This window comes from Macaca nemestrina, chromosome 5, assembly GCF_043159975.1.
Source record: "Macaca nemestrina isolate mMacNem1 chromosome 5, mMacNem.hap1, whole genome shotgun sequence".
NCBI lineage: Eukaryota > Metazoa > Chordata > Mammalia > Primates > Cercopithecidae > Macaca > Macaca nemestrina.
The window spans coordinates 7,773,978-7,788,877 of record NC_092129.1 but is presented as its reverse complement, the minus strand read 5'-3'; the positions used below and the strand labels follow the sequence as shown (position 1 = coordinate 7,788,877).

Below are 14,900 nucleotides of genomic sequence, written 5' to 3'. Positions count from 1 at the left end.
GTCTGATTCAGAAATGACTGCCTTCCTAGATTCCCTCTCCACCACCATGGAAGATTAGAGAGAAAGGGTGTTCTCTGGAAAGGTCACGAGAGAGTCTTCGTATTTTCAGCAGTGTCAGGCACAGAAGGATCAGATGCCATTGAAAACAAGAAGATTAAATAAAAATGAGCATACAGAATATGTAGCGCCTCAGGCCCTTTTCCTCACTTGAGTTCCAGAATAATGGCACATACCAGTCTTGTAAACTCTAGTACAGAAGATCCTTCAGTGGAGAATCAGACCAGCCCCAGAGAAAAGACCAAAGAGTACTGACATCAAAGTTCTTCAATGAACAGACCTAATCATTCACACACTTAAGGCTACCATTCCGTTTTTCACAGCCTACTCTTAAATATAAGCAGACAACTAAGGATTATTAGATATCTTAGGAAGTCTATAATATGAAAGATAGAGATCAAGATAACAAACAAAACCAATCAAAGGAAGCATCAATTCTATAGGAGAAAGATACTTACAAAACCACACACACACACACAAAACCATCATTACTGTCTTCTGAATAATGAAAAAAATGCATACATTCAGGAAGAAGAATGTGCTATTGAGAAAAGATATATTAAAAAACTTTTAGAACCGATGAATTCAGTCAAGTTACAGGATGTAAAATCAACATACAAAACTGGGTAGCATTTTTTCTATGCACAAATAATAAACTAACTGAAAAACAAATCAAGAAAGCAATCCCATTTACAATAACTACAAAAAAATTGCTTAGGAATAAATTTAACTAAGCAGGTGAAAGATCTCTACAAGGAAAATTAGAAAACATTTGGTGAAAAAAAATTGAATAAGACACACAAAAATGGAAAGACATCCCATGTTCATAAACTGAGAATTTTAATATTGTTAAAATAAACATACTACCCACAGAGATCTACAGATTCAAGGCAATCTCTATCAAAATACCAATGCCATTCTTCACAGAAATAGAAAAAAAATTCTAAATTTAGATGGAATCACAAACAACTCTGAACAGCCAAAGCAATCCTGAACAAAAAGAACAAAGCTATAGGCATCACATTACCAGATTTCAAAATATAATACAAAGTTTTAGTAACCAAAACAGCATGCCATACTACTGGCATGAAAATAGATATATAGTCCAATGAAACAGAACAGAGACCTCAGAAATTAAACCGTATATCTGCAGCCAATTGATTTTTGCCAAAGGACCAAGGACATTCATTGGTGAAAGGACAGTCTTTTCAATAAATAATGCTGAGAAAAATGGGTATCTATTTGCAGAAGAAAGAAAATAGAACTTCACCACTCACCCTTTACAGAAATCAACTCAAAATGGATTAAAAACCTAAATGTAAGCCCTAAAACTATGAAACTTCTAAAAGAAAACATATATGCACCCAACACTGGAGCACCCAGATAGAAAAAACAAATATTATTATATGTAAAGCGAAAGATAGAATCTAATATAGTAATAGTTGGGGACTTCAACACCCCACTCTTAGCTTTAACTAGATCATCTAAACATAAAATTAACAACAAAAACATTATATTTAAACTGCACATTACCCCAAATGGACCTAACAGACATTTAAAGAACAGTTCATCCAATAGCTACTGACTACACATTCTTCTCATAATTACATAGAACATTCTCCAGGATAGACCATATGTTAGGACAAAAACAAGTCTCAATAAATTTTTAAAAATCAAAATCGTATCAAGTATCTTCTTGGACCATGATGAGGTGTAACTAGAAGTTAATAACAAGAGAAACTTTGGAAAGTGTACAAATACATGGAAATTAAATAAAATGCTTCTGAATGACCACTGGGTCAAGGAAGAAATTAGGGAGGACATAAAACAATTTCTTGAAATAAAGTAAGAAACCCAGCATACCAAAAGTTATGGGATACAGCAATAGCAGTGCTATGAGGGAAGTTTATAGCAATAAAAACCTGGATCAAAAGAGTAGAAAACTTTCAAATAAAAAATCTTCTGATGCACCTCAAGGAAATAGAAAAGCAAGAATATATCCAGCCCAAAAGTAGTAGAAAGAAAGAATAAAGATCAGAGCAGAACTAAACAGAGACTAAAAATGATATAAAGGATCAATGAAGCAAAAACTTGTTTTATGCAAAAATAAACAAAATCGATAATCTACCTGCTAGAATAGCCAAGAAAAAAAAGACAGCAAACCCAAATAAAATAATTATAAATGAAAAAAGGAGACATAACAGCTGATACCACAGAAATATGAAAGAGCAGAGACTATTGTGAATTATATACTCACAAACTGGAAAACCTAGAGGAAATAGATACATTTCTGACACATACAACCTACCAAGATTGAATCAAGAAGAAATAGAAAACCTGAACAAACCAATAATGAGTAATGAGATTGAATCAGTAATAAAACATTTCCCAACCTCCCCCCCTCCCCGCCCCCAAAAAAAAGTCCAGGACCAGATACTTTCACTGCCAAACTCTGTGAAACATTCAAAAAAGAACTAATACCAATTATCCCAAACTACTCCAAAAAATTGACGAGGAGAAAATTCTCCCTAACTCATTCTATGAGGCCAGCATTATCCTAATACAAAAGCAGACAAGGAAGCAAGAAAAAAAGAAAACTATAGGCTAAAATTCCTAATGAGCATAGATGCAAAAATCCTTAACAAAATACTAGCAAACCCAAGGCAACAGCACATCAAAAAGATAACACACCATAATCAAGTGGGATTTATGCCAGGGATGCAAGGATGATTTAACATAGGCAAATCAATAAATGTGATACATCACATCAACAGAATAAAGGACGAAAACACAACCATCTCAATAGACCTAAAAAAAGAATTTCATGAAGTTTAATATCCCTTTAGGATACAAACTAGGAAGAGTAAGAAGATATCTCAAAATAATAAAGACCATATATGACAAACCCACAGCTAACATCATACTGAATAGGGAAAAACCTTTCTTGTAAGAGCTGGAACAAGACAAGGATATCAAGAATGCCCACTTTCACCACTCCTATTCAACATATTATTAGAAGTCCTAGCCAGGGCAAGCAGGCAAGAGAAATAAATAAAAGGTATCCAGATTGGAAAATAGGAAGTGAAATTGTCCCTCTTTGCTGATGACAAGATCATGTATCTAGAAAACCTAAAGACTCCATCACAATAAACATTCAGCAAAGTAACTGGATACAAAGACAATATACAGAAACCAGTAGTATTTCTATACACCAATAATGAACTAACTGAGAAAGAAATCAAGAAGGCAATCCCATTCATAATAGCTACCAAAAAATTAATTAGGAACATATTTAACAAGGAGGTGAAAGATTTCTACAAGGAAAACTATAAAACACAAATGAAAGATATTGAAGGGAATATAAATAAATGGGAAGACACCCCATGCTTATAGATTGAAAAAATTAGTATCATTAAAATGACTATACTGTTCAAAGCAGTCTACAGATTCAATGAAATCCCTACCAAAATACCAACATCATTTTTCACAGAAATAGAAAAAATAATCCTAAAATTTGTATGGAACCACAAAAGCGCTTGAATAGCCAAAGCAATCCTGAGCAAAAAGAACAAAGCTGGAGGTATTACACTATGTGATTTCAAAATATATGGCCGTTGTAACCAAAACAGCATGGTATTGATATAAAAACAAACCCATAAAGCAATGGAACAGAATGGAAAACCCAAAAATAAATTCACATATTTACAGTCAACTGATTTTTGAAAGGGTATCAAGAACATATATTGGGGAAAGGACACCCAATAAATGGTGTCAGAATAACTGGATATCTACATGCCAAAGAATAAAATGGGACCCCTATCTCTCATTATACTGAAAAAAATCAACTCATAATGAATTAAATACTTAAACATAATACCTGAAACCATAAAACTACTAGAAGAAAAGAGGAAAAACAGTTCAAGACATTAGTTTAGGCAAAGATTTTATGGCTAAAACCTCAAAAGCGCAGACAGCAAAAACAAAAATAGACAAATGGGATTATATTAAACTAAAAAGCTTCTGCACAGCAAAGGAAGCAATCAGTGAGTGAATAGAAAACATATTGAATAGAAGAAAATGTTTGCTAACTATTCATTTGACAAGGAACTAATATCCAGAATATATAAGGAACTGAAACAATAGTAAAAACAAACAAACAAACAAACCTCAAAAAACCAAACCAACACATTGAAAGTGGGCAAAAGACATGAATATACATGTCTCAGAAGAAGATGTACAAATGGCCGTAGGTATATGAAAAAATGCTCAACATCACTAATCATCAGGGAAGTGCAAATCAACACCACAGTGAGATATGATGTTACCCCAGTTAAAATGGCATTAGGAAAAAGATTAAAAAAGAAACACGGTTGTTGGTGAGGATGTGGAGAAAAGGGAACTCTTGTATACTGTTAGTGGGAATGTAAAGTAGCACATCCACGATTGAGAACAATATAGTTTCCTCAAAAAGCTACAGATAGAATGATTCAGTAATCCCACTACTTGGCATTTATCCAAATAAACTGAAGTCAGTATATTGAGACATCTGCACTCTCATGTTTACTGCAGCAGTATTCACAGTAGCCAAGATTCCAAGTGTCCAAAAACAGATAATTGGATGTTAAAAGGTGGTATTTATATACAGTGGAATACATTCAGCCTTAAAAAAGTATGAAATCCTGTCATTTGTGACAACATGGATGAAACTGGAGGACCTTATGGTAAATGAAATAACCAAGGAATAGGAATTTTAAAAGTGCATGTTTTCACTGATATGTGAAAGTTAAAAAAAGTTGGTCTCATAGAAATAAAAAGTACAGCAGAGGTTACAGGAGGCTGGGAAGGGTAAGGGAAAGGTGAGATAGGGAGAGATTTGTTAAAGGATACAAAATTACAACTGGATGGGAGGTATGACTTCTAGTGTTCTATACCACTGTACCTTGAGGAGAGTTAACAATAATGTATTAGATAGTTGCAAATAGCTGGAAGGAGGATGTTGAAGTTCTCAACATAAAGAAATGATAAATGTTGGAAATGATGGGTATGCTAATTACTCTGATCTGATTTGCTATACATTGTGTGTGCTGAAACATCACTATGTACCCCCAAAATATGTACAATTATTATGTGTCAATTTGAAAAGTACACTCAGAAAACGAAAATGTGCTCTTAAAAGTAAAATATGATAGAAACAATAAGAAAGTGAATAAGGTGGATGGAAGATAAAGTTGAAGAAATATCCCAGAAAGTTAAAACAAGAGACGAAGTGATGGAAAGTAGGAGAAAAAATATAAGAGAATCAGAAAAAATAGTCGGGGAAGTCAAACATCTTAATAAGAGAGGTTATGGAGAGACAGCACAGGGAAAACAGAACATAGAAATCATTATTGAAATAAATCAAGAAAATTTCCCAGAACTGATGATGATGAATTTCCATGTTGGAAGGTCAATTTAAGAAAAACCACAAAACCTCAGCACAGTGAATTGAAGTAGACCAACGTTAAATTACATCATCATGCTATTTTGCAATATTTTGGGAAAAGAAAATATTCTTTAAGCTTCTGAGAGAAATGTAGATGTCATCAAAATGATTAAGAATCAGAAAAACTTTGGACTTCTCAATAGTTGTATCAGATGTTTGAAGACAGTGGAATAATGACTTCAACGTCCTGAAGAAAAATGATCTCTAGCCTCATGTTATACTCAGTTCAATTCTTAATCAAATGTGCATGGAGAAGAAAGACACTTTCACACATGCAATTTCTCAAAAGGTTTACCTCCCACACAGCCTTTCCCAGGAAGTCACTGGAGGATATATTCCATCAAAATGAGGAAGAAAACCAAGAAATGAGAAGACTTGTGATAAAGAAAATAATAAATACAATGTAGAAGAGAGGCAAAGTGGATCCCCAGGATGAAGGCATGGGTGATCTCAATACAACATATGTGCAGCTGGCATGAGGTCACAATTCCAAATTGGAGCAGGAAGGGGAGAACACTTTAAGAAAATGAATATATAATGAAAATATAGCAATACAGGCATGTCATTTAGAAATACAGATGTAAATATCAAAAGACAGCAATAAGTGGTTGAGTAGTTTCCTAGGAGACAGGAAAAATGGAAATGGAGAATGCTGCTGTATTTTTAATGAATTTGAGGGCTCCTTGACTCTTTATGTACATGTACCGTGTTTATGTATAATTTTAATGAAATATAAATCTTTACAAATGTTAAGGACAAATGCATTATCTTTTAGGTATCAGAATGTATTTGAATAGGGCTGAAGAAGACAAATAGGTCACAAAATATCCAAATCCATTCCATTGACCTACTCTGAGGAGACAGGACCAGTTTAAAAAGTAACAGGAAGGCAATGTCCCAGACACAAAAGTCTTTTCCATGAGGCTGAGGGAGGATAGGTAAAAAAGAGCCGAGGTGAACAGACTCGTTTATTTCTGTGTTTTGGTGCAGAGAATTCCATTTATAATTGGCTCAAACCTGAGTCTATCCTTCAGGCTGATTAAGTCAAATTGGGATGTTTTTCAGTGTTCCTTGAGGCCAAATCTGTTTATAATGTAGTATTTCATCTACCCTCTGATGACATGTCCACTGTGTCAGACGGAAAAGGTTGTTAGTTTCTTGGGAAGAGGTGCCTTACTAGTATTACAGTAACTAGAGGTCAAAGTGTATGGCTATGAAATAAAGCTAATATACCTTTTCAAAAACCTGTAGTTGGCGTCTGAGAATATGGGAGACATTACAAGAAAAATAATTTTGAGCACAAATACACACTGTTTGGAAAATAAATCATTTTACTTTTTCCTAATAATGTATTGTTTTCAGTATATATTATTTTTCTTAGTGGTATTACTCAGATAGGGACAGACACATTTTCCATCTGAAAATGTTGATGAGTAAGCAAATATTTTTAGCATTTTAAATCATAGGATTTGGTTATATACAACAGTCTGTAAGCTACATATGTTCATGTAGCTATTTTATTTTTAAATCTTGCACATGAGTAATTCATCTTCTGTGAGGAAATTCAAAATAGTAATCAAGCTTGAGCTCAGTCAGCCACATGGCTCTTAGAGAGGGTTGCCATCTCTGTAGGACCTTCCCAGGGTCACCTTCATGGCTGTAGTCTGAGGTCAGACCCTAGGCTTGGAGGCTCAGAAACCTGTCATACTGGCACATAAACAATTGTCATATTTCAAGGGCAGAGGCCAACTTACCAAACCATGAGAGTAGGTGCAGAATCTAAAGGCCAATGGACAACAAAGAATTAAATAATTCAATGGTAACACTGATATGTTCCTGTTGGTAAAGATGGAGTAAGAGGGATCCAATTTTCTCCCATCAAAGAAACTAAAAACCTGGGCAAAATATGTGAAACAATGGTTTTCCAATACAGGTTGAGCACCCCACATTCGAAGATCCCAAATCTAAAATGCTTCAGAGTCCAAGACTTTTTGAGCACTTATGTGACACTCAAATGAACTGCCCATTGAAGCATTTTGAATTTTAGCTTTTCAAATTAGGAATGTTCAGTCTGTAAGTATAATGCAAATATTTCAGAATCTGAAAAAATATGAAACCCCAAACACTTCTGGTCCTAGGCATTTTGAATAATGGATACTCAACCTGTATTAGACATTAGGGAGTACAGAACAGTGATTCCTGAGAAAGAGACAACAAACATGAACAGTCCAATGATTAAATTCTGGTTACTACACAAAGAGAGTTTCCAGGCCACTGCAAAGGGAGAGGAAATCCAGTTGGAGTAGGAAAACTTCCTTTGTCGAGGAAGTGAAACCAGGAGTCTAGGTAGACCAAGATAGCTAGAGTTCCAAGAACAGAGGACTGGATAGCAGAAAGTTGCACATAGAGAGTTCCAGAGATTAACGGAAGATCCCTGGTCAGTCTTCTTCTAAATGCTTATGAGCGTATATGTGTGAGGACATTATTGAAAGCTGTAAGAATAACCACGTGAAAGGACAAAAGGGAACAATTCTCGCAGCCCATGCAGGGCTGAGAATAGGGCTGTTCACACCAGGCAGACTGGAAAACCTTAGAATTCACAGGGCATTGAATAGAGTACTCAGAAGGACTAGATTAAAAATTTTCTATTACTCCCTAACAAAGTGTAAAAGCAAGGTTAAAAAGAATCAAACAATTGCCAAATAATTTAAATGCATCTTAGTACAAAGTTCAAGATATTTATAGGAATACAAAAAAAATACAGCATACAGCAAAGTAAAATTTACAAAATCTTTTGGCATCTAATAAAAAGATTACAAGCATGCAGAGAAGCAGGAAAATACAATCCTTATGGGGGAAAAGGGAAGTAAAACAATCATTCTAATTATTTCACATGTGTTTAGTAAAGTAGAGGAAAGTTAAGCATGCTAAGTAGAGATATGGGAGATGTAAAAACGACCCAGATTGAACTTCTTGTAACATACAATGTTGGGGATGAGAAATACACTAGTTATGATTAACAGCAAAGTAAACACCACAGGAAAAAAGATTAGCAAGCTTAAAGACACAGCAATAGAAACTACTCAAAATGAAACAAAAAGCAAAAATAAAACAGAACCAAAAAAACCCTGAAATTAGCAGATCACTGAGCTGTGGAAATGTGGGACAACTTTTAAGTGTCCTAATGTATGTGTAATTTAATTGACATCCTCCAATGATGGGATGGGGGCAAAAATATTTGAAGAAGTAGAGAATGAGAATTTTCAAATTTCAGTAAAACCATAAGCCCACAGACCCAAGAATCTCAACATATTCCAGACAGAAGAAATGTGAAGAAAATTGCATCAAGGCATCATAATTAAACTGTTTAAAATAAGTAATAAAGACAGAATTTTAAAAGCAGTTAGAGAGAAAAAAGAAAGACAATGTATAGAGGAATGTTACCATGAATAACAACAGATTTCTTGCCAGAAACAATGCAAGCCAGAAGACAGTGGAGGAGTATCTTGAAATTACTGAAAGGAGACAAATAAACAAACATCTGTAAATGTAGAATTCTATGCTGAGCAAAATATTTTTCAAAAGCAAGGGCAAAATAAAATATTTTGTAATTAGTCAAAAACTAAAAGAATTAGCAGCAGACTTGCATTACAAGAAATGTGAAGGAAGACCTTAAGCAAAAGGAAAGTGATAGTAGATAAAAATCTATAAACACAAAGATCTGCAGGAAGAGATGAAGAGCACCAGAAATGCTAAACATTCGGGTAAATATAAACAAGTTTTTAGATGTTAAATTTTTTTTTAAAGAGAATTAAGTGCTTAAAGTAAATAAATAATAACATATGTATTTAGGTTTATAAAATGACATGCTGTAAATGCTTAACAGTTAAATTTCCAGCAAAAAACAAAAGCCTCAATTTGTAGCATTTGCCTAAAATAATTTCAAGTTACTAAACCGAAGGTAAATTGGGGAAGAGATACACACAATTGACTTTCAAGACATGGAGACATGTCTTGTTTTAAAAACTGAGTTTATAAAACAAATAGACATAATATACATGACAAAAATGGAACAAAGACCGGGAGGGGAGAAACGGAAGTATACCATTTGTAAAGTTCTAATACTAAATCTGAATCTGAAGTGGTATAATATTATTTGAATAGAGAGTGTAATTACATACAGATGTTATCCCTAAAGCAACCAATAGATAAAGCAGAGCTATAGCTCATACACCAACAAAGACTTAATATTCAATCAAAAAATCAAAAAGTAATAAGCCTACATGTTTTTATAGATGAATTTTTTGTTGTTTGTTTGTTTGTTTGTTTGTTTTGAGATGGAGTCTTCCTCTGTCGCCAGGCTGGAGTGCAGTGGCGCGATCTCAACTCACTGCAACCTCTGCCTCCTGGGTTCAAGCGATTCCCCTGCCTCAGCCTGCCGAATAGCTGGGATTACAGGCATGTGCCACCACGCCCAGCTAATTTTTTGTATTTCAGTGGAAACGAGGTTTCACCACGTTGGCCAAGATGGTCTTGATCTCTTGATCGTGATCTGCCTGCCTGGGCCTCCCAAAGTGCTGGGATTACAGATGTGAGCTACTGTGCTCAGCCTTTTATAGATGAGTTTTAAACCATCAAGGAACAGACAATCCTTGAAAACATAAGGAAACAAATTTACAGGCTGTGGCTAACAGTTGACTTGATACCAATACAAGACAACTAATTTGCTGGGTAAATTGGTCATAACTAGTAAAAATGAATATTCATAAACACAGTGGGTAAATATTTTACTTCTAGCAATTATCAAGAAGAAATTGTTACAGATGTGCACAAGAATATCCACTGCACCATTATCTGTAATGGTGAAAAGCTGCAAACAACCTAAAGACTGCCAACAGGAAGTCAAATAAGTAAAATGGACATACCCCTATGCAATGTTAAGCAAATGTACTAGAGCTACGTGTGTCAACATGGAGAAATCTCAGAAATTAACATTGACAGAAAAAAGCAAATTGTAGTAGAATATATACCATATAATACTGTGCCTATACAGTTTTAAAAATATGTAAATTATTACTATGTGTTTTATAAATATATGCCACACATAGGTGGTTGTAATATTTAAGTATGTTTGGGGATAACAAACATTGAAGTCAGAATAATCATTACCCCCGGAGAGAGAGGGAGGAGGAGAAATGACTTGGCAGAAATTCAAGGAGAGATTCAACTCCATCTGAAATATTTTCTTATCTAAAAAGAAATCTGAAGCAAACATAAGCATGGTCTGATTTGGTAAAGTTCAGTATTGGGATATGGGTGTTTGCTATACAGGTTTGTTATTCTAGCATTTTATAATAAATGCATTTGAAGCAGTTTGTCTGTCACAGGATCCAGCACATCTGAGTTTGCACAATCACACTCCCCTCTAGGCACCATTCACGGCAACTCCCATTATAATTACGGCAACCAGAGTGCAGCTTGCTGTGCCTAGCTCCGGAGGGAAAGTCGGCTGGTGAGATGGATCAGATGTTTAATGGCACTAACCTAAGAAAATCTAAGGTTACAGAAAGTCTTGCTTTTGGGCTGTAAGTTCTTGAAGCTTATTGTCAACCTTTTAGATATTTTAATATAGTCCATAAGATATTTTAGTACATTCAGTATGATATTTTAGTATAATTAGTAAGAGTTGGGAAAAAGTTTGCAAGTCTACTCGACCTTTCCTTCCTCTGCCTCTCTACCTTCCCGTATTTCTTCCTTTCTTTTATCCTTCTTTCCTTTCTCCCTCCTCCTTCTTAAACTCCTCTTCCTCCTCTATCTTTGTCTTTCTCTTCCTCTTTCTCTTCTGCTTATTCATTTGCTAGTACTTTTTTACACAGCTCTCTATTTTGGTTCATTCCACGTGAATATTTTAAATTTAAATTTCATAGGGAAGCATTTTTTTCTTCTTCTTACACTCTGAAGGATGGAAGTAGGTTGTGGAATAGAAGTACTTCCAGGTAATCCCAAACTACTGGTTATAGCGTACAGCAGATTTTAAACTTTTATTTGATTTTAATTTAAATAAAAATAAATTTTTATTTACAGATTATTGCTCACATAGAAACCATTGCAGATATGATTGTTTATATAGATTATATGCTATTTTTACTTATAATTTTTTTTTGAACAAAGGTGATTTATATCTGACCATAAGTTATCATTACTATAAAGAAATTATAGTGTATTTCATCACAAAACTGTGACTAAATCATCTACTGGGGTTCCTTTGGCTAATGGAAGGCTTTGGGCAGAAACAGACTCAAGTTCTGGGTTGGCTTTGCCCTACTCTGAATGTGCCAATTTGGTCAATTACCATTCCTTCCTCTCAGTTTCCTCATTAGTAAAATGAGAGAAATGGACTTTCGGAGGTTTTGTGAAGACCATATGTCACTTGTTTGGTAGCTCTAGTGTCTAGTGTTTTATTCCACGTGTTGAGCTGCCTCATGGTGAATGAGTTGGAGATACACCAATACATAGGAGTCCTCAGATGTCTTCATTGCAGATGACATTCAGTATTTGGTTGTCAGAATAAATACGTAGCATGATCTGGGAGTAAAATGTATTGTTATGGCCATTGTTATCAGGAATTCTGTGGGGAGCTTCAACAGTCTCTGGTGAATTGTTTATTGAATGATATTTTGACTGGAACTATTTTCTACAGTTTCTACTATCTGCCCTAATACTGAGAGAAACCTAGATTATGTTATTTTTAATGTTTCAGAGCTCAGGGAAAATGTGGTCAGTCTAAATTGTGAGCTTGGGTTTATGAGAAATAGAAACATGGAATAAGATCAAATTATTCTAAAGTTATTAAAAAATTAAGTTCAACTAATTTGGGAAGGTGCTGTAAAATTAAAAATGAAGAAAATGAGGCTAAATATGGCCTGAGTCAATGTCTAGTATCATTCCTGGTGTCTGAGTGTCAGCAAGAGTCCCCAGACACTGAAGACTGACAGAGATACATTGAATAGATATAATGAATGTATTTTCTAATTTTCTGATGGAAGAAGTCAGAGAAATATAGGTCATAGTTATCCCTGTACAGAATCACCTGTGAAGATGACTCATGTCCAAATATCCAGCCCTACCTATCCAAGATCTATCAAATCAAAATATCTGGGTAGAGCCTTAGCCAAGTGTGGGCTCGACAGGCTTCTCGGTGGTTCTGATGTACACCATGTATAGGGGATCCCAGGGCTACCTCCTTCTTCTCCAAAACTCAGAGCAGGGGAGCCTCTCAAACCTCAAATCCTCCCTCTCTCTCCAGAGGTAATGATTATTCTGACGTTGATGTTTGCTATCCCCAAACGTATTGGTTTGGTTTGGGTGCCCTGGTTTCTCTAACATCCTAGGCCTTTCTCCAACAGCATTGTAAGGAGGGTTTCCTGGGCAGATCTACCACAAGACTTCAAGCTCATGGCGCAGGAACCATGTCTCAGTCAGCCCTGTCCTGTGGCAGCCTGGCAGAGGGGCTGGTGTGTTATAGGTGCTCGGTCGAGGTTTGCTGAACGGATGGTTCTGTGAATGCAGTGGAGTGTAATGATTGTGAAGTGTGTGACTTAAGTGTAATTGTTACAGAGAATACCACTTTTCATATCTTGTCTGCAAATACAGTCTTCCCAGATACTTAGGGAATAGTAATACAGCTTATCCCTTATTAGTATTATTAATATTAAATATAAATAAGAATACCTTACACTATTTTCAATTAAGCATTTTGGATGATTCACCTAACAACCTTGTAAAGTATATCTTTTAAAAGCTCCCATTTTACAGATGAGAAAACTGAGTAAATGGGAGCTTAAGTCGCTCGCTCTCGCATTCCCTCCGTTAAATCCCGAGTCCAACAATCCAGTGCCAGCCTCGCACCTGGGAATATTTATGCGGGGGCTGCAGAGCGGGCGCTTCCTCCATCTGGCAGGACTGTTTTCTGGGAGCTTAGAGAAGCTGAATCATACAGCCAGACAATTTGGTGGAGGCTGGAACAAGGCTTAGCTAGAGGCCATCTGCTACAAAGGACTAGAAAGCAAGGAATGGCTCCTAGAGAAATCTGTTTAAGCTGATAGACAGGATTTGGGGAGAAATTCTTTAAATAAATACTAAGAGGACACCAAACAAGGATTGCATCTCAAGTGGGTGCTCAGGTGTCCGTGGAGGGTGCACAGGAGAGTCTCACCTGCAGGGCCAATAAGGAGGACTCAGAAACGTCATGGGTCATGTTGCGACCCCACTGGCCTGAGAGTCAACGAGGTGGAAACCGTGACCAATTCAGACTCCAGGGCTTTATCCAGTTGGGTAAGAAATGACTGAGTTGTTTACACTTGTTCACTTTGAAAAGGCACCACCACGTAGAGAGGTGCCAGAGATCATTAAAAACTAGAAGTAACTTTGATGGCAACCGAATGTAGAGTCCCTGTCCACTGGTGGGTTTCCTTCGGCTTGTTTCACTGCACACCGCCTGGGGTGACCTAACTCGTACTGTTTAAGGGCATGGACCGATTTACACTCGCTTGTAAACTCTAGGAGGAGTTTTCATTTGTTTTGTCTTTTGCTGTATAAAATGCTCTCTTGCTTTTATAAATATTTGTTCAATAAACAGACTGTGGAGTGAGGCAGACCTGTACTGAAATCCCATCTCTGCCACTTACCAGCTGGGATTTTGGACAACTTAGTTCATTTCTCCAGGCCTCAGTTTCTTCATCTATAAAATGGGGACAGTAATGTTACCTGCCTGTTAATTTCAAGGATTAAATGCTAAAACTGTAATATGCTGGAGACAGTTTGTGCTCACTTCAAGAGCCAGTGGCTAAACTGTTGGCAGCTTGAAACTGGCAATGGTGGAAGAATTTACACAACAGAAATTGGCAAATAAGCATCTTTCCTTTGTCCCAGAGAACTAGTTGTTAACCATTTCCCAGAAGACTTCTGAACATTAGGCACTGGAACACAGCACCTGGCACCCAGACCTCCGCAAAGGCTAGGTCCTGGTATTTAACACACAAGATGGGAAGGGAGGGGGGCCTTCCTGGATAAACAGCTTGAATGTTGATAAGAAAGCAGTTGTCTATGAAACTGCATTTAGCATATGCTCATTGAAAGGGAGAACGTGCTAAAAGTCCCAGAACTGAACTCTCGGCAGAGATGACGCTGGCCAAAGGAGAAATTTGTGGATGTTGGGAGTTAACAGGTGTCTGTTTCAGTCTTTGTTGACCTGGATGCTAATACTTTAATTGTTTTAGCATGAGATCCCTGCCTTCTTGCAATTTATTTTCTACTAGTTTGTGGTCTTCTTGGACTTGCACTTCCCCCCCCCCCCCCCACA

At 36.2% G+C, this 14,900-nt stretch overlaps 1 long non-coding RNA gene across 1 annotated transcript in view; it reads left to right on the top strand.

Annotated features, from left to right (window-relative positions):
* The first annotated feature begins 10,945 nt into the window (after window positions 1-10,945).
* The window catches only part of LOC139363271 (uncharacterized), a 115,015-nt gene continuing 111,060 nt past the window's right edge, over window positions 10,946-14,900 (top strand). The window contains exon 1 of the long non-coding RNA XR_011623265.1: window positions 10,946-11,124. This is a non-coding gene — a long non-coding RNA (uncharacterized lncRNA). The remainder of the gene's footprint in view (window positions 11,125-14,900) is intronic.